The sequence below is a fragment of the Hyperoodon ampullatus genome (genome assembly GCF_949752795.1).
Source record: "Hyperoodon ampullatus genome assembly, chromosome: 13".
Taxonomy (NCBI): domain Eukaryota; kingdom Metazoa; phylum Chordata; class Mammalia; order Artiodactyla; family Ziphiidae; genus Hyperoodon; species Hyperoodon ampullatus.
Genome location: NC_136926.1, coordinates 40473700 through 40499213, shown reverse-complemented (window position 1 = coordinate 40499213; position 25514 = coordinate 40473700). Strand labels below are relative to the sequence as shown.

General features: G+C 44.2%; 1 pseudogene across 1 annotated transcript; it reads left to right on the top strand.

The window, feature by feature from the left end:
* Nucleotides 1–5533: 5533 nt before the first annotated feature.
* On the top strand, nt 5534–6516 carry LOC307062025 (large ribosomal subunit protein uL22-like; annotated as a pseudogene). Its single transcript has one exon. The product of its transcript is annotated as a large ribosomal subunit protein uL22-like (transcript).
* Nucleotides 6517–25514: the final 18998 nt, after the last annotated feature.

Below are 25514 nucleotides of genomic sequence, written 5' to 3'. Positions count from 1 at the left end.
AAACTGGAGAAAGAGAGCAAAGGACACAAAAGTGGGTTCCCTTTTATGAGCAAGCCCTGAAATGGTCATTTCTACCTTCTAGTTTGAATTCTCACCAAAGCCCCGCTATTTATCCTATCTGACCTATGAAGAAACAGAGGCTCAAAAAAGTTAAGCATGGGGTCGTGCTTCTGGTCACACAGCTGATCCCTGGATAATTCCTTCTGTAACATCTTAGGGTAGAGGTCTGTGTCACAGGGAGAGGCCGAATCCTAGGTGGTCAGAGAGGCCCCACAGTGAAGGTGATATTTCAACTTGGACTCTAGTGCATATGTGAGATAGGGCATTTCAGGCCATGCACAGGCATGGGGTCAGTAATGTTAGGACTCCATTACAACCATCTGGGCCCGAGGCAGTAGCACTTGGAATTGGCAGTGAGAATGGAAAAGAAGGGTCAAGGGCAAGAGGCACTGAGGAGAAACTGGCTTCCAGATTTCCAACCTGGGGGGCAGCTGTAATTCCTGAAAGAACCAACAGTACCCTGGGGAGGCGAGAACAGATGAGAGGGTCAGACGCTGGCTACGTTCTGGCATGAGTTCCTGGTCTACACCATCACACAGGGGCCCAGGGGAAAGTAAGAAGGAGTAAGAAGGTCTCATTTTTCTAAATAACACCTTAATCAGGTGGAAAGAGAAGTAGGCTTTGTGTTTGTACTGTCACAACCCTCCATTCTGGTTACAGATGGGCTCACATGGTGGGTGGCTGAGGACCCTGGTCTCTGGAGCCCCTACACTGGCCATAACCACACATTCCATTTGCCCTTTGAGACACAATTCAGAGCGGACACAGCATCCTGGCCCCCTTTTGTGATGTACGCGAGAGAAGCTGTTGGAAAAAAACCATTCCAGGACTGGGCTCATTTCAGCCATTTTCTAGGATCCTTTTGATGGCAGGTGACAGAAACCCAGGTGAAAGCAGCTTAAGGAGAATTTATCTAAAGATATAGGAAGGTCTCAAGGAACACAGAAACAGGAATACAGCTGGAGTCCGGACACACAGAGAACCGTGGATGTGGGCCTGCCTTTTCTTGCCACCTAACCTTCTCCATTGCCTGGTTCAGACTCCATCATCTCCCTCCGCAGATTCTGTTCCTCTAGTCCAGTGGGCAAGAAATGTGGCCTCTGACAGTTTACAACCTTTATAACCTACAGAGCCTGGACCCTCCGGGTTTCCGTTTCAAATTTACAAAGAAAGACTGAAAGCACAGCTTGTGTGGAGCTGGCCTTGGACTTCTCAACTAACAGGCATTCACTCCCAGAGGCAGATGGATGGTGTGTGGGTCGTCACATCTCTAGGTCTAATTTCCTTGCTTGGGAAATGGAGATACACTCTCTACCTTGGAGGTTACTACTGTGAAGAGTAAAGAGGATAAAAAGACATCGGTGATATTCAGACTTCCCACCAAGTGCTCCTAAAGGCAAAAAAAGAGGAGCCTGGGAATTCCCTGGCAGTCCAGTGGGTAAGGCTCCGCGCTTCCACTGCACAGGGCGTGGGTTTGATCCCTGGTGGGGGAACTGAGAGCCCACATGCCGCGTGGTACAGCCAAAAAATAAAAAATAATAATAAATAAATAAATAAAAAGGAGACGGACAGCCTGAGGGGTCTCTTGGTGAAGCTGGAAGCAGGACATTGATTTGAGGTCTTGTTTTTAGCATAAAAATGTGTTGGCTATGGGAATTTAGCATATGATAAAACTGACATCTCAAATTAGTAAAGATAAGATAAATTATTTAGTCAGTGATGTCGAGATTGAGTGGGTTGCCAACTGGGGAAAAAAAAAAAGATCCCTCACAGTCTACAGCAGATTAAATTCCCGATGGAAGAAAGATTTAAATGCAAAGAAATGAAATCGTAAAAGTAGTTAGGAAAAGTGCGAAAAACCTTAGCAAAAGAACTCAGAACGTGTCCTCGTGGTCTGCCTCGTTCAACACTGCAACTCCATCCCCTAAAGCAGCGCTTGGTACAGAGACAGGACTTAATAAACTTTTCGTGGAAATAATTAATGAGAGAATATGTCTTAAATCACCTCAGATAGGGGAGAAGCTTTTCTAAAGATGATCTAAAACCCAGGAGCTATAAAAGCAAAGGTAAATTTAGCTACCATATATACGTATAAAACAAATGAGGTGAGAGGGGAGGGGAGGGAGCCAAACTAAGCAAAAGGCAAACATACTGGAGGGAAATATTTGCAATTCACATAGCAAAAGGGACCCGTCCTTAATATTTAAAGAAATTCTAAATGTTGATAAGAAAAAAAAGCCAACAATCCAGTAGAAACATGGAGAAATGATATGAAGAAACAGTTCCCAGAATAAGAAATACAAATGGGTCTTGAACATTAAAAAAAAGAAAAGAAAGATACTCAACCTCCTTCATAATTAAAAAAAAAAGCAGGGGCTTCCCTGGTGGCGCAGTGGTTGAGAGTCCGCCTGCCGATGCAGGGGACGCGGGTTCGTGCCCCGGTCCGGGAGGATCCCACATGCCGCGGAGCGGCTGGGCCCATGAGCCATGGCCGCTGAGCCTGCGCGTCCGGAGCCTGTGCTCCACAATGGGAGAGGCCACAGCGGTGAGAGGCCCGAGTACCGCAAAAAAAAAAAAAAAAAAAAACAAAGCAAATAAAAACTCTAGGGCTTCCCTGGTGGCGCAGTGGTTGAGAGTCCGCCTGCCAATGCAGGGGACACGGGTTCGTGCCCCGGTCTGGGAGGATCCCACATGCCGCGGAGCGGCTGGGCCCGTGAGCCATGGCCGCTGGGCCTGTGCGTCCGGAGCCTGTGCTCCGCAACGGGAGTGGCCACAACAGTGAGAGGCCCACATAACGCAAAAAAAAAAAAAAAAAACTCTAATGAGATACAAGTCTTCACCCATCAGATTGGCTAATGTCAGAAAGGTTAAGAACACTGTGTTGTCTGTTGTGCATTGTCTAAAGGATCAGGAAACAGATACTCTGATGTAGTGTAGATTGGGAGCACTCTTCAGAGGGCAAGTGGACCATGCAATATGCCCTGTGACCTACTTTCAGGAATCTCTCCTACAGATATACTAACACATGTACAAATGAAGATTATTCAGGGTTATATTTGTTGTAGTGTTGTTTGCAATAGGAAAATACTGGAAATAATCATCACAGGGCTGGTTAACAAATTCTGGCACATCCATACAATGAAAAACTGTGCAGCTGTTGAAAGAATGAAATAAGTCTCTATGATTTATGAAAAGGTCTCCAAGATGTAGCGTTATCTGAAAAAGCAAGATGCAGGGCAGTGTGTATTTTATGCTCATTATACTAAACAGCAACAATAACCCACATACACGGGTACTTACTCGGACTGTGTATGGATGATTTCTTGAAGGATTCCCAAGAATCTGGGCATAGCGGTTGCCTCCTGGGAGGGAAGCTGGGTGGTTGGAGAACAGAGGGGTAAATTTTCATTCTAAACTTTTTTATACTTTTCACATTTTGCTTCATGAACATGTATTACCTCTTCAAATAATAAATTAAGAACGTGTGTTAATTTAGCATTCTGCTCCGTGCTATTCTATATCCACTATTGATTAATGTGAAAATCATGTTTTACATTACTTACCTCACACTAATTAACTCTCCCTCCCAAGTCTTTGAGTGAAATTAAAATTCTAGAAAGATGTAGCACATTTATCCTGGGACTTTGTCTGCTGGGCACACCAACAAGTGGCCCCTTTCTGAAGAGAACAGAACTTTGCAGAGCGTTTGGCACATTAAGTAGCTGCCCTACAAATGTGAGTTCCTTTCTCTGCAGGAACGGAACTGTCCTGGGACAGGGGCTCCAGGGAACCTCCGCTCCCCTGGCAAGGACAAGAGGCTGATGAGTGTCTTGTGTCCTGATTAGGACCTTGGGAGACCTGGAAATCCAAGGTCATATAGGGTCCACATTCTTCAGCCTAGCCCAGTCCCTGGCACATAGTAAGCACTCAAAAAAATATGTTTCTGGGCTTCCCTGGTGGTGCAGTGGTTGAGAGTCCGCCTGCCGATGCAGGGGACATGGGTTCGTGCCCCGGTCTGGGAGGATCCCACATGCCGCGGAGCGGCTGGGCCTGTGAGCCATGGCCGCTGAGCCTGCGTGTCCGGAGCCTGTGCTCCGCAACGGGAGAGGTCACAACAGTGAGAGGCCCGCGTACCGAGAAAAAAAAAAAAGTTTCTGGAATGAATGAACATACCAAGAGTTAACGGGAATCTCGCCTGAGGGAGTGACAAATGCCATTGGGGAACTTTGGGGAAGTCCCATAAATAGATGACATTTAACCTGGGGCTTTATCTTTTCCATTTTTTATTTTTTTGGCCATGTCATGGGGCATGTGGGATCCTACTTCCCCCACCAGGGATTGAACCGGTACCCCCTGCATTGGAAGCATGAAGCCTTAACCACTGGACCGTCAGGGAAGTCCCTAACCTGGGCCTTTAAGAAGGAATCCCTCACCTGGAGGACAAGGGGGATAAAGCAGGATTTCAGGCAGAGAGAACAGCTTACCTTTGGGCATAAGAGCAGAGGGATTGGAGCTCACAGAACACCTATCCGCCCTGCTTGGAGCAGCCATCAGATGTTGTCAGTTACCATGGGGTCATCACGTGTGTTGGCGGCTGTCTGACAAAGTGAATTGGGAAAGGTCCAGAAGCTGACAGACAGGAAAGAGAGTAACCAGGTCCCATTCACTTGAAGCCAGAGGAGGCTTTGGGAAGGGAGGTCCTCAGGTGGACCCTCACACACCCCTCCAAAGACTGACTGTGAGATGCTCACAGCCTATCAGATCCAGCGCCTCGTTCTTAAACCACCCCCTTCCTTATATTATTGCCCAGTGAGGGCCACAATCGCTTATCCAGAATCCAAAACGCTTCGAAAATCCTAAATCGGTTTTTAAAATTTTGTCAACAAAACCCGCCCTGAGCTGATCTGAAGTTACACGTAGACGTAATTCATCGCACTCTTATGTGTTCATATGTACGTTTTGCTGTAGAAATATGTGTGATTGATGACAGGATGCTGTTCTAGACCCCGCTGAGGGGTTATATAACATATTGTAGGTGCACCATACTACTTTTAGTACTTAAAATCTGGAGAATTCTGAATTCTGAAACACATCTGGCCCCCAAGAGGTTTGCATCAGGATTTGTGGTCTAACATAATCGACCAACACACAAAATGTTTAAAAATAAAAGTAATATTTAAGTAAATAAATATTTAAATAAAAGTCCTGGGTGTAAAAGAAGAAATAAAAGAATAGAAGTGTATAAAAACAGAATATGTATTTCAACATGTAAATGCTGGGGCAGGACTATACCAGAAGATGGGAGTGGGGGGAGGTGAGTGGTAGACATAGACCCCTCCTGTGGAGGTGGGTTGCCTCTAAAGTGGACTTTGAATGTGGCAATTCAAATAAAATTGATAAAGTTTTATATATTTTTTGCAACTCAAATGCTAGGAGTCCTTTTTGGGTAAGCAGTCTGAGGTGATCTCTAAAAATGGTTCACTATTCACTTGACCCACAGAATCATGCAAATCAAGAGGCTCAGATCTTCGTGTTCACTTTAAGAACACTCGTGAAACTGCCCAGGCCATTCAGGGTATGCATATCTGAAAAACCACCACGTATCTGAAGGATGTGATTTTAAAGAAGCAATGTGTGCCAGTCTGTCTTTACAATGGTGGAGTTGGTAGGTGTGCCCAGGCCAAAGAGCGGGGCTGGACACAGGGTCGGTAGCCCAAAAAAAGGGCTGAATTTTTACTGCACATGCTCAAAAATGCAGAGAGTAATGCTGAACTTAAGGACTTAGATGTAGATTCTCTGGTCATTAAGCATATCCAGGTGAGCAAAGCACCCAAGATGCCACGCAGGACTTACAGAGCTCATGGTCAGATCAACCCATACATGAGCTCTCCCTGCCACACTAAGATGATCCTTCCTGAAAAAGAACAGATTATTCCTAAACCTGAAGAGGAGGTTGCACAGAAGACAAAGATATCCCAGAAGAAACTGAAGAAACAAAAACTTACGGCCCAGGAATAAATGCTGCAGAAAAAAAAAAAAAAAAAGCAAATAAAAGTAAAAGCAAAAAAAAAAAAAAAATACTAGGAGTGGCATTGCCATGATTTTCCAAAATGGTGAACAACTCTCGGGAAAGTTCCATATAAAAAAAAATACAGTCTCCCTCAATTTACTCAATAGTTGCATTCCTGGAAAATCTGGTGCATATAAAAACCATGCAGAATTACTTTGTGTTCATTTGCAAAACGTAATTAGGTTTTAGGCCCAGATGATTATAATGAGGTTTTTTGCTTACAAGATACGTTTTAATGAGACGTTTGGAAGTGATTCACGATGCAGGGCAATTCTTTGTTGTGGGTGACTGCCTCACACATGGCAGGGCGCCTGTTGTCCCTGGCTCCACATGTTAAATGTCAGTAGTGTCCCCCAGACGGATCGTTATGACAACCAGAAATGCTTCTCACATTTCCAAAAATCTTAGGGTGGTAACCTTAGGAGGGAACACAACTCACCCCTAACCGCCCTCAGAACCACTGAGTGGAGAAGTCGGCAGGGGTTGGCGGATGCGCCAGTGGAGTCCCAGGGCACGCTCCGTCCAGGTGGTGAATCCTGCAGTCAAGTCTGGACTGAGCAGTTTGGATTTGAAGAACCTTGTTTTCCCCAGAATCTAAGGCTCAGGGAAACACAATGGCATTGGGTGTGCCAGCATGGAGCTGTGGCTCTCCAATTGACCAACCTGTGGGATGTTTTGGCCTTGTGCATCGCTTTCCCCTGCCAGTGAGGTGGTGCCTTCTCCAGTGGGTGATGGACCACATGGTACTTGGCTGATCTGCTCAGGTTGGGGCATGTCAGGCAGCCCATGGCGGTGCGCCTTCCTTTAAGACTCATTCTCCAAGTCTCTATGTATCTTAGTGGTTAGGAGTTCAACACAGCAGCATATTCACAATAGCCAAAAGGTGGAGGCAACCTAAGTGTCCTTCCATGGGTGCAGGGACCAAAAAAAATGTGTTCCATACATACAATGGAATATTGTTCAGCCTTAGAAAGGAAGGAAGTTCTGGCACATGCTACAACATGGATGAAACTTGAAGACATCATGCTAAGTGAAATAAGCCAGTCACAAAAAGACAGATACTGTCTGATTCCACTCTCTAGAGAAGTCAAATTCTGAGAGACAGAAAGTGGAATGGTGGTTGCCAGGGGCTGGGGAGAGGGAGGATGGGGAGTTATTGTTGAATGGGGACAGAGTTTCAGTTTTGCAAGATGAAGAGAGTTCTAGAGATGGATGATGGTGATGCTGCACAACAGTGTGAATGCACGTAATGCCACTGTACTGCAGTTAAAAAGGGTTAAGATGGGGTTTCCCTGGTGGCGCAGTGGTTGGGAGTCCGCCTGCCGATGCAGGGGACACGGGTTCGTGCCCCGGTCTGGGAAGATCCCACATACCGCGGAGCGGCTGGGCCTGTGAGCCATGGCCGCTGAGCCTGCGCATCCGGAGCCTGTGCTCCACAATGGGAGAGGCCACAACAGTGAGAGGCCCGCGTACCACAAAAAAAAAAAAAAAAAAAAAAAAAGGTTAAGATGGTAGATTTTATGTTACGTGTATTTTAGCACAAATAAAATTTTAAAAGCAAATGAAGAGGGAAGGTGCTGATGGAAAGACTACGAATCAAGTGTGGGCTCTGCTGTTTACCAGGCTGTTGTGGATCTTGGCCAGGTTAACCTCTCTGAGTCTTAGTCTTCCCATCTGTGAAACGGGGATAATGATGTACTCCCCTAGGGGTGGGGGGGAATTATGAGGGTCACTAACTCGTGTTTGTAAGCCACAGGGCACGCTGTCTGCATTCAGGAAGTGTGGCTGTTATCGTGCAGGTGGATTTCACTTATTCACTGCTCCGGAAAGCAGTCTTTCCTCTCAGACACTCTCATAGAAGCATTTGGGACATTTAGCCTAATAGCAAGGTCATATGGACACTAACAAAGCAGAATGACTGGGGACCCAGGACAGTGCGTGTATAAGCTTCCTGGGTCTTCCTGCCTGGGGGTCAGCTTCCTCCCCGCCCACAGTGAAGCATTCTCAACTGTACTTTAGGCAACTTCACTGTATCTAGACAAAGGCCTTCTTAACTGACCCTCCCTCCCAGAGGGACACTTCTCCGTAAGTGTAAAACCTCCAGTATTCTCCTTTAGACTCTTAGGGAGAGTTGATAATTGTTGACAGCAACAAGCATTCATTTTCTTTTGTTTTGATTAAACAATACTTTGATTGGAAAATGCTTCTTGGTGCAGTAATTAATGACCGGCTGGAGCTGCTAACGCCAGAGGTAAAGCAAAAGGCACTTAACCCAGCTAGCATTAGCTACCAGGAAATGTTAGACCTGCAGGGTAATCCCTGCTGGTACAAACTCTAAAATGGGGAGGAAGAAAAAGAGAGAAAAAAAAAACCTAAGCAATTTCTTCTTGTGCAATGAAAAGTTTAAAAATGGAGCGTTGTGTTGCCATAGACAAAATTCCTGGCTCTGGGCTGCCCTCCATGCCTGCATCCAGCCGCACAGCAATTAGACACGGTTTTCAGCAGGGCAGCTGAGCCTCCCAAGTACCTATAATGAATATCTGCAGCTCCAGGCTCCCGCGGAAATCCTCAAGCCTTCACTTGTCACTATAATTTCCTTGGGAAGTGTTTCTAATTACATATTTCTTGCTGCCTGCTCCAGGTCAAGTCTTCTTGTATACAATATTCGAATTACATAAAACCACAAAACAGTGAGAGCGACCCTGGAGTGGTCCAAATTGCTATGTAGTTGCTTTTAACTTAGTAGTTAAGCATTACTGGGTGTAATAGGGCATCGTTTGCATGAGCAAAAATAACTTTAAAGGAACGTGCCTCATTCTTTTTAAATCTCTGTAGAGGTCAGACCCATTTCAGCAAGACATTTATATAATAACAGAATTCCCAACTCCAACACATGGACCATTTAACTATTATAGCAGGGTCTTTGTCAAGAAGAACTTAATTCTTTTGTATTATCTCCTGGGACCTGCCATTTAGGGAACTTCTGGCAGTTTAGTTCCCTGGAGGGGGACTGTTAGTTTAGGTAGTTCTCCAAGATGTAAGACAACCTTCATCCACTAATTCTTAGAGAAAACTGAAGTCAAATGAATCTCAATCCAGATGCTACTGTATGGATGTTAAGTTTTCTTTGGAGTTGAGTAAATTGGAGGATACTTCAGCTCTTGAAGAAGAGGCAAAAATGGTTTTCTAAAAGGGTGGGTTGGCTAGGGTTGCGGGTTCCCCCCCTTACAGGGGAGGGGTCTAAGTCCACCACCCTCTCTACCTTGCCTTGTGTTATGGAAGATTGAGCACCTGCAGGACCCAGAGTTACTGACTACCTGATCGTCTTGGTGGGCCTGAGGAGTTGTGCTCAGCTGAGCCCCCAGTCAGTGCCCACTGGGGGAGGGCCGATTCTGGCCCTGGCTTGCAGCTGATGCTGATGCTGATGCAAGAACATGTTCCAACCCCATTCCCTAAGGAGTTTCAGCAGAAAGTGGCAGCCCTGCAAGAAACAGCATTTGCTCTAGGCTTGCTTCTGCCCACTGGCTCCTCCTTCCAGTCTCTAAATGTTGAGGCCTAGGGCTCAGTCCGGGACCTCTTCTCTCTGTCTTCACTCAGTTCCTAAGTGATGTCATCCAATTACGAGGCCCTGAATCAATACCATCTGTAGCAGATTGTGTTTTCCAGAGTTGGCCACAACAATATCTCCATCCCATATGCTCTTCTACAATGTGGTCTTCACACTCTTTCCATGGAGAGAAAGGATCTATATCCACCACCCTCCCCATCCCACCTTGAATCTTGGCAAGCTCTAGCTCTCTGGTAGCCCAGAGGATGAGGTGGAAACGATGCTGCATGACTTCCAAGGCTAAGTTAGGAAAGCTGATGCAGCTTCCACCTTGTTCACTGGTACACTCACTTTTGGAGCCCTGAGCTGCCATGTAAGTAGTCCAGCTACCCCAAGGAAGCCCAAGCCACATGGAGAAGCCACTCTAAATGTTCCAGTTGACAGCCCCTGCTGAGGTCCCAGTGAATAGCCAGCCTCAACTGCCCGATTTGTGAGTGAAGACACTTCCTGGTGATTCCAGCCCCAGTCATGTTGCTTCAAACCCTTGAGTCTTCCAAGCTCAGACCCCAAATTTGTGGAGTAGAAACTAAACATTCCTGCTGTGCCCTGCCCTGAATTTCGAACCCACAAATTGGTGGGTAAATGAAATAGCTGTTTTTTTTTGTTTTGTTTTTGTTTTTTTTTTTTGGCAGTACGCGGGCCTCTCACTGTTGTGGCCTCTCCTGTTGTGGAGCACAGGCTCCGGACACGCAGGCTCAGCGACCATGGCTCACGGGCCCAGCCGCTCTGCGGCATGTGGGATCTTCCTGGACCGGGGCATGAACCCATGTCCCCTGCATCGGCAGGCGGACTCTCAACCACTGCGCCACCAGGGAAGCCCTGAAGTAGCTGTTTTAAGCTAAGTTTTGGGGTCATTTCTTATACAGCAGTACTATCTGGAACACCATCTGTATGCCAATGACTCCCGAGTTTATATCTCCAGCTTAGGGCCTCTCTCTGAGCTCTAGACTCACATATCCCACTGTTGATTTAGCTTTTTCACTTGGATGTCAAACAGGCTTCTCATAGAACATGCCTCAGATCCAACTATTGACCTACCCTGCCCTGCAAAGCTACCCTTCCCTCAGGTGTCCTCATCTCAATAAATGACACTGTCACTTCCCTGAAACCCAATTGCTCAGACTCAAAATCTAGACATAGTCAGTGACTTTTCTCTTTCTCTCCCAACTCCCATCTGATCCATCAGCAAATCCCATCAGCTCTACTTTCAGAACATTTCCCAGATAGGATGATTACTTCTCACCTACTCTACTGGTATAACCCAAACCCAAACTGCATCTTCTCTGTCCTGGATTATTGCTCTAGCCTCCTAACTGGTCTCCCTGCTTCCACTCCTGGCCTGTAGTCCTCACCTCCATCAAGTCTCCAGAAGGCACAATAAACATCTCAAGATGTAAATCACAGCAGGAACCTCGACGACTCCTTATTCACTCATCTGATTGTTGACCAGGAATCTAGCTGGGGCTGTAGTTGAGAACACTCACATCCAGCCTCTCCATGTGGTCTGCACTTCCTCATAATATGGTGGCTGGGTTCAGAGACCAAGTGTCCCAAGAGAGAGAAGGAGAGCCAGCTAGGAGTGCATCTAGGATTTAGCCTTGGGCGTCATGTAGCAGCACTTCTATCACATTCTACTGGCTGAGGCAGTTATGAAGGTCCACCCAAGTACAGAGGCAGGGAACACAGACTCCACCTTTCCATGAAGGCTGTTAGGGTCACACTCTAAGAGGAGCATATATAATGGGATATACATTGGTGCGGCCATCCTTGGGAAGTATAATCTGCCACACTGTTCAAGAAGATTTAACTACATAAGAAAGAAAACCGTACACCAAAAAATTCCATAAGCATAATGTAAATGCAAAAGACAGTATAAAGAAATGCTAACTCTTTTTCCTAAGCCCCTCACTGAGACCCTCCTCTAGGCTTTGTGGGTTGATTACAGGCATATTTGGCTGGTTAACATTTTATTTTTTATTTATTTTTAATTTTCTTTGGCCACGCCACGCAGCTTGTGGGATCTTAGTTCCCTGACTAGGGATTGAACCTGGACCCTCTGCAATGAAAGCGCGGAGTCCTAACCACTGGACCACCAGGGAATTCCCCCCCACCTTTTTTTTGTGTTAATACTGCGGAGGGAAATTGAGTCTAATGTGCCTGCTTCCTCTTTTCTCTGAGGGCAGGAAGAAGAGAATGATGTCTCCTTCATCTCAACCTATAAGGCTCACTTCAAATGATACTTTCTCCACAGACCCTCCCTGACTTCCACTGTGTGAACACTGAGTTTTTCCCCATCTCACAAGGTACTTATACTTTCTTCCTTGTATTTCAGTTATTCATCTGTCTCTTTTAAATCTTACCTCTCTTTAATTCCTCCAGGGTATACTGAACTATAAATTTCTCAAGGGATAGGGACTTTTTTTGGATTTATCACTGTTGCTTTTCTGCCCTGGTCTTTGCACTGTTCACATGTGTTAATTATGCAATGTGTGCTGGTGGAATTCATGAAGAAGCAGTTGTGTCCAGTGTCTGTCTCATCTATATTTAATAATCCTGGAATGTAGTAGGTGCTCAATTAAAACATGTTTTTGGTGAATGGATTGTGATCTACTAAATACAGGACAATTTAAGGGGGAAGTAAGCATAAGAGCTGGTCCCAGCCTTCAGTTACTATTTATACCTTGCCCAACAATGAAAAAGCTATCACAAGGTAGGGCATGATTATGATTTTTTGACAAAAGTCTGTGGGACTTAGAGAAAGCTTTTCTAAACCTATATAGCCAAAGTCAGAAAACATAAAGGAGAAGACTGATTGTTTCTACTGCATAAAAATGAAACACTTCTGTACATTAAAAAAAATCATAAATACAAGTAAGGCAAATGGAAAGCCAGGAAAAACGTGTCAGTATATTAACAAAACGTTACTATCTTTAATATTGGAAGAGGTCTTCTATGTCAGTAAGAAAAAGACAAACATTTTTTAGTTAGGGAAAGAATATAAATACTCAAAACAAAAAGAAAAATATAAATGGTTAATAAACAGAAGAAAAAAAACCTTTAACCTCATTAGCAATCGTAGAAATTCATAGGAAAACCACACTGAAATAACATTTTTCTTTTATCAAATTGGCAAACTATTTTTGTTAAGATAATCTGCAATATTGGCAAGATTAGGAAGACTGAATATTGATGTTTAAAATGGACATGGTTTGTAATCCAGCATTTCAACATCCCCAATTTATGCCAAAGAATTTATTGCTGAGGTTTGCCAAGATCTGTACACAAAGACACTTCATGAAGTACTGATTTTAATAGCAGAAAATTGGGATTAATGTCCAGCAATTGGGATTAAATTGGTTAAATAAATCATAGCACCACCCTGTGATACAACATTATATAGCCATTTCAAGTGCTGATATGAAATAATATTTAATGAAGTGGGAACATATTCATGTTACATAGTTAATTTAAAGTTTCAATTTATCAAGCAAATGTAGAGTCATTTTCTTTTTCATCACATATATTTCCATAATCAAAAACATGCATAGAAGCCTAGAAAGATTTACATAAAAAATTTTAGGATTCTGTGATTTTATTTTTTCTCACCGCTTTTTTGTGTTTTTAAACTTTCTAGGGAATTCTCTGGTGGTCCAGTGGTTAGGACTCTGTGCTTCCATTGCAGGGGGCACGGGTTTGATCCCTGGTCGGGGAACTAAGATCCCGCAAGTAATGCAAGCTGTGTGGTGCGACCAAAAACAAAACAAAGCAAAACAACTTTCTACAGTAACATTCTCTTCTATCCAGGAAAAAAAATACCATTATTTCTTTTAAGTGGTGTGGAAGTTGCCCCTGCAGTATAGGTGGGAATGCCAGTTCTGGCTATTTCCTTTGAAAATATCTCTAGGTGCCATGGGTACACATTTACAAGAGCCCATTTTCTCCTGAGAGTAGAGTGAGGGTGGGAGGAATTTTGGTGAATGTTTGTACTTGCAGCTTGTCCTGGAGTAAATCTTTAAGACTGTGGGAATAGGTGCTTTGCGCTCTGTTGAGGTGGCGAATGTATGTCAGGTTTCCTGTCCTTCTGTCTCCGTCACGTGCAAGGATCTGTGAGTGGAGGGGTTTCATTAATCTGAATGCATCTGCAACCCCATCAGGAGCATTTCAGTTTCATGGGCAAGTGGTTTGCTTTATTTGCTTTATTTGCTCCTGAAGAAAATAAAGGGATGATACAATTAGTTCTGTCCCCCGTACGTGGGGGTGGAGCTTAAGTGAATTACAACATTCTGTGGCAAAGTAAACATGAAATGGGCGTGAGAAGTTGGATAGCAAGAGGAAAGCAAAGTTTACTGATTTTCTCCTTTATTTGGCTCTCAGGTTTACGAGGATACACAAAAGTCGCACAAAGAAATCTGATGGGAATCGTCTCTAAAACTAAAAAATAACATCACCACTGATTCATCCTTCATGAATCCCTCTGACTCTATTTCCAAATATAAGCTCTATATAAAACCACCCCATTTCACTTTGGAGACCACTAAAACAAGTGACTATTATAGGACAGAAAAAAAGAAGATGTTTTAATAATATGTGTGTTCAGATGCTTGCATCAAATGTTAAAAACCCATCAATTCACAATGCAGAATACCACCTGCCCACAGGTACAAACAAAAACGTTTCCTTTGCTCCAAGGGATCTTTTTTCCATTTTATTATTGCTAGTATAAGAGATCAGGAAATGTCTTAAAATGCACAAGTGGTTTTGCTGACTTTTTATGTGGTTTCTTTTGAATTCAGGAAGCTTTGAATGACATAAATGAGCTCTGTACAGATGTTTCTAGAAGGCTTATGGCTCATCTCTGAGGTTCCCAGAGAGTGGTCGGCCCCACATCACACCTCATGGGACCCCATGGCCCATGACAATGAAATCAAAGGAGGCTGTAATTTTCTCTCAGCCTTCTTTGGGCTTGAAAACTGGAAACAGCACAGAAGACCATACATTCAATGACACATCAGATTGGCATCTTGCCTGTGCCAGCAGCCATGCCCACGAGCTGTCATGGTGTGGTGTGTTACAGTCCTTGACCTGCTGGTGTTTATAGCTGGGGGTGAGAATGGAGCCAGGGAGGGGACATTAATTTAATAGGCTTCTGGGTGTTTCCATTCTTATTTCACTCTTGGACAAGCCGAAGAAGGAAATGGTTTTCAGCAACCTCTGTGATAAAACTATTTGCTTATTCAACTGAGTTATCTCTAAAAAATGTTAAAGGACAGTTTACTAATCACTGTCCCCCAACTGTCTCTCTCTAAATATAGTTCACATATATGAACCATGAATCTCTCTCTTCCTTTCCTCCACACTCTCCCCGAGTTTCCCCCAAACTGGCCTACTTTAGCTCTTTTCTCCTCTCCTTTTTCTCATCTTTTTTCCAATGGATTTTTCCTTCTTCTTCTCTAGCAACTCTCTGTTCTTCCCCATGTAAATCAAACCAGCCTACCTTGGCCATTCTCATGTTCCTCCCTAACTCGAACACCACACACAAAGGCCCAGAGTCTCCCGGGAAAGGTAGAATTCTCTTAATGGGTGTGATAACTCCAAGTATTAGATACTATTAACTCACCGGACAGATGAGAAACCCGGACATAGAGAGGGCAAGTAACTTAGCCAGGGCTGTGCAGCAGAGCCAGCCTTCAAAATTCCTCATTCCAAAGCTTGGGCTGTTTCCAAAGTACAAGCGGAGGTCCTCAGGGAGGGCTCCGGGTGGATGAGGAACAGAATTAAGTCATATTTACCGACAGCCACATCCTCTTAGATTCACGGAGCGGCTTCCATGCCCAGGACAGGAAATAGCCCTTCTCCCAGGAAGCCCCCCGTGGTGTGTGTCTCAGGCGACACACACATTGTGGAAAAAAAGCATTCTTGTTCTCAGAGGCGTGTATCTGCACAGCGCCAGGGGACCACTCACACTGTTTTCCCATGAATGGTGCCCCCTGGAGTTGTGTGAGGGCTCGGCCTTAGCTGCACAGTTGCTTTATTTCTCACGTTGCTTTTTTTTGGAGGTCTTGAGGGGAAGGACTGTGACATCTGCTCTTGGAATGTTTCCAGCCCTGCTGAGGTTCAAAGCCCACATCTGTTCCAGGGTCTTTCACTTCTGGTTCCTCTCAGTTCTCACTGATACTTCGGGCGGGGACCGATAACCTAAGCTTAAAATTCACGTTGTCTTAAGAGCCTAGAAGAGGCAACTCGTGTAGTTGGAAGTATTTGAAAGACTCTGAGAGAAACGTATCCCAAAATGTATGTGTGAATATACATTCTCTAGAAGTTACTGTCGTGTAAAGTTCAGAAATAACCACTTTTAGGTGAGAATCTATGAGTCATTTTGGTGAACGTGGGGTGGGGGAGGGGAAGAACAGGAAGGGAGGAGACTTCAAGTTTTCTGTAGAAATAATTGGAGGGTAGGGGCATCTTCTCTCCCTTCGTCCCCCTTGGGTAGGTTTTCCGACTTTGCTGGGCCCATTAGAGTCTGAACTCCGCTTTCCTGTGGCCGAAGGGTCACGGCAGTTTCCTAGCTGAAACTCCTGGGAGCTGGTGACCAATGGGAAGACCAGCAACAGTGAGAAAAGCAGCCTCGATCTGTGGACCAAGGGCAGCTTTAAATGAGTGAAACTCCCTGTACTTGGGGTTTGAATAAGCCTGTGCGTCCTAACCCATTTTTGGTACCTGTATTTGATCTGCTTTTAGCATGATGACCAATCAACAGACAATTGGCTCACAAGAGCCAGAAGGGAAGGGAAGCTGAAGGAGGCTTCTCGAAAGCAGTGCTACCTAAAACAAAACCATTTCTCATGGCTGGCTTTCATCTGTCAGAAAGCTTTGCACGTGAGATCAGGGGTATTGAAGCAAGAAGAAGGGAGTTATGGCTTTTGTTCCTCTCTATTCTGAATCAATAAAAGTAACAAACCTTGTGTGATTACAATAAGAAATATATACTTGGTCTTCCTCACCAGTTCCTGACACAGAGCTCCTAAATCCCTTGGAATTCCCTGGATGACAGGGACTCTTTTATTTTTTCTTAAACATCTTCATTGGAGTATAATTGCTTTACAATGTTGTGTTAGTTTCTGCTGTATAACAAAGTGAATCAGCTATACGTATGCATACATCCCCATATCCCCTCCCTCTTGTGTTTCCCTCCCACCCTCCCTATCCCACCCCTCTAGGTGGACACAAAGCACCAAGCTGATCTCCCTGTGCTATGTGGCTGCTTCTGACCAGCCATCTATTTTAGATTTGGTAGTGTATATATGTCCATGCCACTCTCTCACTTTGTCTCAGCTTCCCCTTCCCCTTCCCCGTGTCCTCAAGTCCGTTCTCTACATCTGTGTCTTTATTCCTGTCCTGCCCTTAGGTTCATCAGAACCTTTTTTTTTTTTTTTTTTTTTTTTAGATTCCATATATATGTGTTAGCATACGGTATTTGTTTTTCTCTTTCTGGCTTACTTCACTCTCTATGACAGACTCTATGTCCATCCACCTCACTGCAAATAGCTCAATTTCGTTTCTTTTTATGGCTGAGTAATATTCCATTGTATATATGTGCCGCATCTTCTTTATCCATTCATCTGTTGATGGACACTCAGGTTGCTTCCATGTCCTGGCTATTGTAAGTAGTGCTGCAATGAACATTGTGGTACATGTCTCTTTTGAATTATGGTTTTCTCAGTGTATATGCCCAGTAGTGGGATTGCTGGGTCGTATGGTAGTTCTATTTTTAGTTTTTTAAGGAACCTCCATACTGTTCTCCATAGTGGCTGTATCAATTTACATTCCCACCAACAGTGCAAGAGGGTTCCTTTTTCTCCACACCCTCTCCAGCATTTATTGTTTGTAGATTTTTTGATGATGGCCATTCTGACCGGTGTGAGGTGATACCTCATTGTAGTTTTGATTTGCATTTCTCTAATGATTAGTGATGTTGAGCATCCTTTCATGTGTTTGTTGGCAATCTATATATCTTCTCTGGAGAAATGTCTGTTTAGGTCTTCTGCAATAGGAACTCTTTTGTTCTAATTAGGCTCCTCTTGTCTGGCCCCTAGGTAGCTTCAGCATGGGACTAGTCTCTGGAAAGGCCAAGCCATGATTAGAGGCATGGACCTATGGGGAAAAAGGAGGGGTTAGAGATGGAGTTCAACCACCAGTGGTCAATGACTTAATCGATCACACCTACGCAATGAAACCTCCATAAAAACCCCTAAACAATGGGTTTTGGAGAGCTGCTGAGTTGATGAACGCGTCTTGGTGCTGGGGGGTTCGGGGCAGCAGATGCAGAAATGGCATGGAAGCTCTGCATCCCTCCCCCATACCTTGCCCTATGCATCTCTTCTGTTGGCTGTTCCTCCGTTGAAGTCTTTGTAATACACCGTAAATAGTAAAGTTTACCTGAGTTCTGTGAACCATTCTAGTGAATAATCAAACCTGAGGAAGAGGTTGTAAGAACCACCAAATTTATAGCTGGTTGGTCAGAAGTACTGGTGACAACCTGGGACTACGGCCAGCATCTGAAGTAAGGGGAGTGTGGTTTTGTGGGACTGAGCCTTAAACCTGTGGGGTCTGCACTAATTCAGTGGAGTTAGTGTCAGAATTGAATGGAATGGAATTGTAGGACACCCAGTTGGTACAAGAACTGGAAAATCGGTTGGTACAGAGGAAAAAAATCACCTCATTTGGTGTCAGAAGTGGTATGAGTGGAAACAGTACACCTTGTTACAAGTGTTCTTTGTTGAGGACTGAGAATTCTGCAACCCTGAAACAACACTGGGGTTTCGAATAGAGCAGGTGGGGACAATTAATAGCCTTCTGGCTGTGTCTGTTTTTTCACTCTTGGACAAGCAGATAAAAGAAGATGGTTTTAAACAGCCGGTTTGATAAAACTATTAGTTCATTTGAGGTTTTGGGAGGGTTGTTTTATTTTTTTAAAGATAAATAACTGTTAACTGCTCTACCGTGTTGTAGGGCTCATGCCTGCCCTGTTGTCCTGGCTCCGGCAACAGTGGGAGAGACTCAGCAGCCTGGGATCCAGAAGTGACCTGCTGGCTATGTTGGTGACGCTGGACAAACAGCTGGGCCATAGACCACATACTTGAGGAATGTTTTCCCAGCCTGGCCAGGGGAGGCCGCGCACTGTCCCGGTTTGTTCATCTGCTTTCTGCAGCCAGTGTAGAAAAAGCAGGTCCAACTTTTTCTTTTCCAGGGGCCATTGTCACAAATCGATGATATGTACCTCCCATTCAAAGTTCTTCACATATTGTTATGCTATATAAAAATAACATTCTATTTGTCATTTATGTTTTTTAGAATCAAAGTGTGTTCACTATGCAAAGATGAGTTGACAACATATTCTCTAAACATAGCTGAAGAATGTTAAGAAACCGGAATAGGATTTTAGAGAGAAGCGCACTTGCTTTCAATGAGTAAAACTCCATGTGCTTGGCGTATGAATAAGCCTGAACATCATAATTCATTTTAATATTTGTCTTTGATCTGCTTTTTGCATAATGATCAATCAACAGACATTTGAGTGACTACTTGAAGAACCTTTGATGTAGAAAATGCTAGGCTAGAATCATGTTCTCGTGCCCTATTTGGACCCTATGGAAAAGAAAAGTATTCTTTCTCGTTTAGTGTTCAGGAGAAATCCCTTCATCAATTTATGTTGGTATTAGCAATTCAGAATCTACTAAAATGCGAAACAGAATAAAATTAAAAGTTCATAATAAAGAGCTGAGTACAGGCTTTCTAAAAACTCAGTCATCAACACATTAAAGTGATTTGTCCAAGCTGTGGTCATCTTAGAAACTGTCTAGAAAACTCTGTCTTCATAGAAACTCTCTAGTCACGCACTGCCCCCCGCCCCAGAGTGTTTTTTTGCTCAACAGTAGTACATAGACATCATCAACTGCTTTGAGTTGCCAGTTGTTTTTCCCAAGAAAAACATGCTGTTGTTATCAAGTATCTATGTTGTGAAATTTTTACAGCTTCTCAAAAGCTCTTCATGAAGAGAAATGTTCTCCAGCAAGGATAGCAATCACAGCCTCAGACATACACACACACACACACACACACACACCCTTATCCTTCAAAAATTCAGAACATTCATGCCTGTGTCAACATGATTTCAGATAAGCACCAACCCACGAACCCAAACATGGTGTTGGCAGAGCCAGTAAACAAAGAAAAAGCAGTGTTCTGTTTGCCTCCACCTCATCCGCCACCATGGGCACTGTATTTTAATGCATTTTTGTTAGATAGCCAACCCTGCTGTAATTTGTGTCTACTTGGGCCTTTTGCTAGGAAGTATAGTTTCTGATTTTTAGAAGAAAAAATTTGTTTTCTTAAAGACAGAACTGTGAATGTCAGTCACTTAATGAAGGCAAAAAAGGTATATGATATGAGGTTTTAAGAAATCACATTTGGGGCTTCCCTGGTGGCACAGTGGTTGAGAGTCTGCCTGCCAATGCAGGGGACACGGGTTCGTGCCCCGGTCCGGGAGGATCCCGCATGCCGCGGAGCGGCTGGGCCCGTGAGCCATGGCCTCTGAGCCTGCGCTCCGCAACGGGAAAGGCCACAGCGGTGAGAGGCCCACGTACCGCAAAAAAAAAAAAAAAAAAAAAAGAAATCACATTTAGGGGACTTCCCTGGCGGCCCAGTGGTTAAGACTCTGGGCTTCCACTGCAGGGGGCACGGATTCGATCCCTGGTCCAGAAACTAATATCCTGCATGCCGTGCAGTGCGGCCAAAAATATAAACTAAAAAAAAATCACGTTTAGAAGGAACACAGTCATTTATTTCAGGCTGTCATGAGTATTACTGCCCCAGCAGATACATGAATTACACAGCAGGGTCTTTTTGGTCACAGTTTGTAGCATGACTCACCTAGATTTACCAACTCCCGAAGGAGCTGATGAAACAATGCTTTAAAAAAAAATAAATTGCACATCTATTTAAATTTTAAAATACTGTAGCACTTTCTGTGACAAAAGTCCCCCAATTCCCATTTAAAAACTTATATGGTGTTTTCTCCATGAACATGGAGAAACTTAGTGTTTCACCATTTATGTGCATTATGAATTGATAACCACAATAAGTCTAGTAACCATCTGTCACCATGCAAAGTTACCACAATATTATTGACTACATTCCCTATGCTCTGCATTACATCCCTGTGACATTTATTTTATAACTGAAAGTTTGTACCTATTGATCTCCTCACCTGTTTCAGCCAACCCCCCATACTTCCCCTCTGGTGACCACCAGTTTGTTCTCTGTATCTATGAGTCTGTTTCTGTTTTGTTTTTTGGATTCAACATATAGGTAATATCATAAAGTATTTGCCTTTCTCTGACTGACTTATTTCACTTAGCATAATACCCTCTAGGTCCATACATGTCTCAAATGGCAAGATTTCATTGTTTTTTGTGGCTGAGTAATATTCCATTATGGGTATAGATATAGATATTATATAGCTCCACATCTTTATCTATTCACCTATTGATGGACACATATTGTGTCCATATCTTGGCTACTGTCAATCAGTGGACATAGGTGTGCAGATACCTTTTCAGATTAGTGTTTATTCATTCAACCACTCTATGTCTTTTGATTGGAAGCCTTTAGTCCATTTATGGTCAAAGTAATCATTGATAGGTATGTTATGTATTGGCATTTTAATTATTTTCGAATTGTTTTCGTAGTTCTTCTCTGTTCCTTACTTCTCTTGTTCTCTTCTCTTGTGATTCGATGACTTTCTTTTGTGCTATGTTTGTATTCCTTTCTCTTTATTTTTTTGTGTCTCTGTTATAGACTGTTGGTTTACGATTACCATGAGGTTCATGTAAAATAACTTATGTATATAGCAGTCTGCCTCAAGTTGATGGTCGCTTAATTTTGAGCACCTTCTAAAACAACTACATTTCTACTCCCCCTCTCACATTTTATGTTTTTGACATTGTATTTTACACTTTTTTACTTTGTGTGTCGCTTAGCTAATCATTTTAAATATAGCTGATTTTACTACTTTTGTCTTTTTTTTTTTTTTTTTTTTTGGTGGTATGTGGGCCTCTCACTGTTGTGGCCTCTCCCGTTGCGGAGCACAGGCTCCGGATGCGCAGGCTCAGCGGCCATGGCTCACGGGCCCAGCCACTCCATGGCATGTGGGATCTTCCCGGACCGGGGCATGAACCCGTGTCCCCTGCCTCGGCAGGTGGACTCTCAACCACTGCACCACCAGGGAAGTCCTACTTTTGTCTTTTAACATTCATACCACCTTTACTATATGCTTGCCTTTACCAGTAAGATTTTTTCTTTCATAATTTTCTTATTTCTAGTTATGGCCTTTTCTTTTGTGTCTAAAGTTCTTTTAACATTTCTTGTAAGGCCAGTTTAGTGGTGATGAGCTCCTTTAGCTTTTGCTTGGCTGGGGAACCATCTCTCCTTCAATTCTGAATTATAACCTTGTCAGGTAGAGTTTTATTAGTTATGAGTATTTTCTTTTCAGGACTTTTAATAAATGGTGCCCGTCCTTTCTGGCCTGTAAAGTTTCTGCTGAAAAATCAGCTGGTAGTCTATGGGGGTTCCCTTGTATGTAACTAGTTGTTTTTCTCTTGGTGCTTTTCAGATTGTCTCTGTAACTTTTGACATTTTAATTATAATGTGTCTGGGTGTGGTTCTCTTTGGGTTCCTCGTGCTTGGGGCTTTCTGTGACTCCTGAACTTGGGTGTCTGTTTTCTTCACCAGATTAAGGAAGTTTTCAGCCATTATTTATTTAATAGGTTTTCTGTCCCTTTCTCTCTCTCCTCTTCTGGGACCCTATAATATGAGTGTTAGTACACTTGAGGTTGTCCCAGAGGCCCCTTAAACGATCCTCATTTTTAAAAATTCTCTGTCTGTTTGCTGTTCCAATTTGATGATTCCCAGTTCCCCGTCTTCCAGATCACTGATATCTTCTGGATCCTCTTCTCTGCTGTTGATTCTCTCTAGTGTGTTTTTCACGTCAGTTATTGTATTCTTCAGTTCTGACTGGTTCTTTTCTCTATTTTCTATCTCTTTGTTGACGTTCTCACAGAGTTTATCCATTCTTCTCCCGACTTTGGTGACCATCTTTATGACTATTTCTTTGAATTTTTTATCTGGTAAATTGCTTGTCTCTGTTTCATTTAGTTATTTTTCTGAAGTTTTGGCCTGTTCTTTCATTTGGAAGGTGTTCCTTTGTCTCCTCATTTTACCTAACTCTTTGTGTTTGTTTCTATTTTTAAAAAATATTTATTTATTTATTTGGCTGTGCTGGTCTTAGTTGTGGCATGTGGGATCTTTGTTGCGGCGTGCGGGATCTTTTTTGTGGCACGTGGGATCTTTAGTTGCGGTATGCGAACTCTTAGTTGCAGCGTGTCAATCCCCTGACTAGGGATCGAACCCTTGAACCTGGGTCCCCTGCATTGGGAGCACGCAGCCTTAGCCCCCGGACCACCAGGGAAGTCCCTTTGTGTTTGTTTCTATGTATTAAGTATATCAGCTACATCTCCAGATCTTGAAAGAGTGGTCTTATGTAGAAGGTGTACTGTGGGGCCTTGTGGCACATTCCGCCCCCCGTCGTCAGAGCCACATGCTCCAGTAGGCTGTGTGGGCAGTGTATGCCCTCCTGTTGTGGTTGGGCCGTGATTGCTGCAGGTGCATTGGTGGGCAGGGTTGGTTCTTAGCCATGCTGGCTGAGAGGTCCTGTCACAACTGCTGCAGGTGTGCTGATATGCAGTCCTGGCCCCCAGTGTTGCAGTGCCTGGCGTGACTGTTGCAGGCATGCTGGTGTGCAGGGCTGGCCCCTCCTGGAGCGGGAGCCACCCCCTGGAGTGGGCACTGGTGCTGGCCAGGGTGGCCTGCCGGGTGGGGGAGGGCAGGAGCCACTTTGGACGGGCTGGCTGGGGTGGGCAGGTTGGGCAGGGCTGGTCCTCAGGGGAACACCAGGGCAGGACACATGGGGTTAGCTAGTTTGATGAATAACGACAGACGTAGTACCCACCGGCACCAGGCCAGCTAGGTGGAAGGAGAATATTTTAAATGGCGCCCAACAGCATTTCAGTCCCAGAGAAAGTTCCACCAGATCGCTGCCCCTCCAGCACATACCCTAAAATTAGTCAGTGAATCACCTGGAAACTTTACAAGCTGCTGCCTCTGCGCTGGGCCTCTGAGCCAGTGAGTTTGTGCCTAAGCTCTTCAAGATCAGCGTCTCAGTTTCCCACAGGCCTCCAGCTCCCCTGGACATAAGCCCTCTGACTTTCAAAGCAAGGCCTTATGGGGGCTTCACAGTGCAGGTCCCCTACTGTAAGGGGGCTTCCGCAGCTGTGCTATCCCTCCCGCTTTGTGGGTGTCTGCTCGGGGGGTGTGGGTTCTGACTAGACTGCGTCTCTGCCCCTCCTACCTGTCTCACTGTGGCCTTTTCTTTCTATCCTTAGTTGTAGAAAGTTGTTTCTGCTAGTCTTCAGGTCGTTCTCGGGGACAGTTGTTCTCTATGTAGTTGTAGGTTTTGTGTGTCCATGGGAGGAGGTGAGCTCAGGTCTTCCTACTCTGCCATCTTGATCTGGAAAACCCGGGATCAATGCTTTTTTAAAGCTGATTCCAGATACCATACTGCTACTGATTCAGTTACCAGCATTTTAGTAAATATTATTCCAAAACATTCCAGTCTATCATTCATGATGAATTAATACAATTTCTCTATCAGGTCTGGTGCCAATTTTTAGAAAATAAAAAATGAATAAATAAAAAGGTGTGTATCAAAGCCTAGAGAGGAAAAGAGAACATTTTTGGACAGATTTTCCCCTTGGATTTGATTACATGAAAGCACCCAAAGACCATGATTTCAGTTCCCTCTCCAGGTAAAATGCTGTGCTCCTTCTGTTTCTTGGTAATGTGTCTGAGCCGTTTGTCCAAGCGTGACCAGTGACACTCCCTTGTATCAGGCCGAGGCACCGAGGCAATTGGCCAGAAGAGATCTGAGAGATCTGAGGCCAGAGGACAGGAAAACCCAAAGGCCTGAGCAGCGATGAGTCAGAGGCAGGTGTACCATGGGAATCCAGAGCCCAGAAATACCCAGGGGCTGAGCAAGACAACAAGGCCAGAGTCCAAGCACACGCCTGCTAGGAAAGTTGGTAGGGTTTCTATGTTCTAAGTCAAGACGTGGTCAGAGGATGAGGCCTTTGCTCATTTTCTTCCTTGTCCCCCAATTCTGTGCTTTCCACAAATGCACTCTCTCTCTCTTTTATGGTTATTCAAAACCTGCCCCTCTTTTAAGATCAGGGTTACATCCCCTTTTGTTCCACCCCTTGCTGACTTGAGCCACAGCTATTCCTTTCCTTGGCTTATGCTGTTAACCATCTATGCAACTCATTTAGGACTTAATCTTATGGTGTTTTTTTGTTTTGTTTTGTTTTAAAAGTTATTTCACATACTAATTCATTTTACAAGGATGGTACAATCTTTTTTCTTTTTTTAAATTAATTAATTTATTTTTGGCTGCGTTGTGTCTTCGTTGCAGTGTGCAGGCTTCCCATTGTGGTGGCTTCTCTTGTTGTGGAGAGCAGGCTGTAGACGCCCGGGCTTCAGTAGTTGTGGCTTGAGGGCTCAGTAGTTGTGGCTTGTGGGCTTAGTTGCTCCACAGCATGTGGGATCTTCCCGGACCAGGGCTCGAACCCATGTCCCCTGCATTGGCAGGTGGATTCTTAACCACTGCTC